Here is a 4,373-nt window from a genome sequence, read left to right as displayed (position 1 = left end):
CTGCTTTCTGTAACTCTCATTCAAAGACCAGAACAGTATCTGGAAATTAATGCAAACCATACAGAATGAACTACTCAGTTCACTGGGACTCTAGAGATGAGAGCTCTCAGTGGTGCCTTTTATCTTGTTCTGTTTAGCCTACTTAGGCTCAGGTTAAAAGTACCTAAATTTCAAAAAAATTATATTTCAATGACTATATATATACACACACACATATAGCTTTCATTTTCATTTTCTTGCCAACTCTAAAGAAAAGGAGAAGACGATCATTTAAACACTGCATAATACAAGGCACTTCACTAAGCAGAAAAAAACCCCAAGCGTCAAAATGCTTCACAGTCATCATTCCCCCTCTACATGATGATGGTGATAATGAAGCGAAGCTGTAAATTAGGTCTTAAATGGAAGCCGAATTAATTTAGCATATATGGAAAGCTCTTGCCATTGCAACAAAGAGGTCAACTAGATACAACCTTTGAAAACATCCAGAATGTTCATACACAGATTTCTAACCATATGATGGCAAAATACTGAGCCAAACACTGGTCATTGTGAAAAACACACACCTCTAAACAGTGTTGACATCATTCTTCACATACACGTTGGGTTGACATTGACTCCATGCATCCTTCCTGAGTTGGAATGTGTTATACTCTAGGATCTAAAGTTGTACCAAGCTGTGTTCCTGAAAGACTGAGTTTGCAGGACATTTTAGAGATCATTTTTTAGTTTGAAAGATTGGGGCAATAATTTTATATCAAAACAAGTATTGATTATGAAAGTTTGTGAATATGAATAAAGAGAACATGATAGGAGAAAACTTTATGTGAATTTGAGAAGATAAAAACCCATAAAATTTCAAATAAATGTTGTGTTTTGTTCCTTTCCACTTTGTGGCTGATCACTAAATTCTTAGGAGTGTAAATAAATTGTCTTATTGCTGACTAGGGCATTTGAATGCAAAAATTGTTGGTGTGTTGATTTAGAACATGGATTGACTGCCATACAACACAAGACACAATTCCCTGATGTTTTTAAGTCTGGGGTCTTTACTTGAAACAGTTCCTCTCCTATTATTTTTAAAGAAAACAAGTGAAGTAGCAAGCAATTTCTTCTGAGACAGATACAACTTAGAAAACCTCCCAAGAGGCCTCTCCTTTTTAGAAGAAGAAAGATAGTTTATTATTATCTCTTGAGATTATATACCAGCATGAAACAAGAACAACAGCTTACACGTTCTTGGCCCATATTTTCACTCTTGTACCAGCTGTTATAATTGTACTAGCTGTGTTAGAATTCTGTTTTTATCACCTAACTAGCTTTGTAATCCTGCAAGCCAGCTTACCTCATCTCCTCAAACTATTTCACAATAAGGTTATTATTAGGTGCAATTTAAACTGCATCTATGAGAAAAATAATCTAGAATGCCTAGCATCTATTAACTTCTCAGTAAGGGGATACATTTATTGAGTCCTTCACTGTATGGTTATGAAAATAATTTCTGAATGAGTAGAATATGTGGAAACCTATCCCATATTTTCTGGAAGAGATTCTGTGGCTTCCTTGGTTGCATTTCTGTTTTCCTGCATCATCTTGTTAAAAAGATGCTAGCTTATATAAAATTGTGTGTGTCTGTGTGTGATGTGGTGTGTTATGGTGTGGTATTGTGCTGTGTGGGAACATATGTGCACTCTGTCTTATTACAAGACATAGAGTCTCTAGCTGAACCTGGAGCTTACCGTTTGGGTTAGGCTAACAGTCTGTAAGTCCCAGCGATCCTCGTCTCTGCCACATCCCAGTGTGGTCACACCCAGCTTTTCGTGTGGATGCTAGGGATTCTAACTCAGACCCTCATGCTTTCAGAGCCATTTCCTTGGCCCAGCTAAAAATGTTTTGCCTTTGGGCACATCTGCATGGCTGGACTGACCTACGTTAAGATATTAGCATAAAGCTGGACTCATCCAAAGAGGGGAGTAAAGTATTAGTTTGAAGATTCTGGTTGTGAGATGAGCAGAGGTGGAGGAACAACATCATAACCATCACACCCCAAGGCAAAAGCTCTGCCTGCAATCCAGCACATGCTAACTTCTAGAGCCACAATGGCTGCAGCTGTCAGGGAAGAGCTGCTGGTACCTAGTTAATAGCAAGGGAGGGTAGAGGCTGGGGAAATGGAGCTGAAACAAAACCAGACCCCTTTGCTACTCGTCAGCCTGTGTGATTATTTTGCTTTATAATGATCTTGTTGTAAAATTATTATTTTTGGTATCAGTGAAAATCTCTGGCCTCAGTTTTTATAAAGAAAAAACGTTGGATCTTCCCAAACGCAGCAGCAGGAGCAGCAGCACTACAGGTTTCAATGTCAGAGGTAGCCAAGCAAAAACTGTTGCATCCTTATAAGACATTAGTTTTTGAAACAAAGTCTAGCCATGAAGCTTTGAGTGACCTGAAACTTGTAGAGTAGGCTGGGCTGGGCTTGAATTTAAGCAAATCTTTCTATCTCTGTCTCCTGAGTGCTAGGATTACAGGTGTGGACCATCAGGACTAGCTATGACATTCTTGAATAACAGTTATATGTGCTCTGCTGAGTTCCCCCCCACCCCCACCCCCCAGAAACTCCTGGGAGTTTCCCTCTCTCTCCCTCCCCACTTCTCTGTGTAGCATCTAGGAAGGAAAGAGAGTCAAAACTGTACTCTTTAACTGACAGCATACTCCTGAGGGTCAACAATGGAAGTATCCAGGCGATTTAATGTTGTTGACATGATATGTTTACAAGTGAACCATGAAGGTATCACATGAAGCATTCAGACTCTCAAAAAAAGTTATTCTCTTATTGCAAAAATGAGTAGCATTTATTTGGTACCTTTTAAGATTTGTAAAGATATTGTTTCATTTAAAATGGCTTCTAATTTTTATGTAATGTGTGATTTCATTGTTCATATATATTTAATTTTTAAAAATATTATTATTTTTAAAAGATTTATTTATTTTATTTATTTTTATATGAGTACATTGTAACTGTCTTCAGATACACCAGAAAAGGGCATCAGATCTCATTACAGATGGTTGTGAGCCACCTTGTGGTTGCTGGGAATTGAACTCAGGACCTCTGGAAGAGCAGTCAGTGCTCTTAACCGCTGAGCCATCTCTCCAGCCCCTATTACTATTGTTATTATTATTCTTGTTTTGTGTGTATGGTGTTTCCCCTGCATGAAAGCATGTGCACCATGTGAAGAATACCTGGTGCCACTGAGGGCAGAGGAAGCCAGCTTCCTGGAACCGGAGTTGGAGATGGGTCCTCAGGAAGAACAATCAGTGCTCATCTCTTCAGCCCCTCATATCTTTTGAATGAAGAAGCCAAGGCTTAAAAATTTAACCACGTTGCCTAGTTGGTAAATGACTGTGCAGGAGTCAATGCTTAGATTAACCTGGGATTGAGTTGTTTCAAGTAAATAAGTCAGCAAATAAATGACAGTGCATTGTACAATGTATTAGGTGCAGAGCAAGTGACAGCTGTCCTAGACAGGGAAAGTTCTTTAATTCTATCTTGTGTGTTTTTATTTATTTATTTATTTTACTAATAAACTATACTACTTTAAAGAGGTGAACTAGCACCCCATCATAGAAGCATGTTGATTTTCAGGCTGGAAAATTGGCTCAACAGTTAAGAGCACTTGTCACACCCAAATGACAGCTCACATATGATAGCTCACAACCACTATCCAGCCCCAGGGAATCTGATGCCCTCTACTGGTCTCAATGGGTGCCAGGTATGCACATGGTGCACATATATTCACACAGGCAAAAATAAATACACAAAAATAATAAAAATAAATAAATTAAAAAACCATGCTGATTTTGAATCTCTATTTCCTTTCCACTCCTTTTTCCTTTCTTTTTTAAATTAGATATTTTCTTCATTTACATTTCAAATGCTATCCCGAAATTCCCCCATACCCTCCCCCCACCCTGCTTTCTAATCCACCCACTCCTGCTTCCTGGCCCTGGCATTTCCCTGTACTGGGGTATATAATCTTCGCAAGACCAAGGGTTTCTCCTCCCAATGATGGCCGACTAGGCCATCTTCTGCTACATATGCAGCTAGAGACATGAGTTCTGGGGGTACTGGTTAGTTCATATTGTTGTTCCTCCACTCCTTTTTCATCATCTACTTATTTAATACTTTTTTCCCAAATAATTTTGATAAATCTCTCTGTTTACACACACATATTTTATACATTTTGGGGGAGAGGGTGATGTTTTCGGGGAGATTCACACACACACAAGGGGAAGAGAGAGGGGAAGAGAGCAGGAGAGGAAGAGGGAGAGGGAAGAAGAGAGAGAGAAAGAGAGAGAGAACGAGAGACAGAGAGAGA

Source organism: Mus musculus, chromosome 19, assembly GCF_000001635.26.
Source record: "Mus musculus strain C57BL/6J chromosome 19, GRCm38.p6 C57BL/6J".
NCBI classification, from domain to species: Eukaryota; Metazoa; Chordata; class Mammalia; order Rodentia; family Muridae; genus Mus; species Mus musculus.
This window is presented reverse-complemented; position numbering follows the sequence as displayed.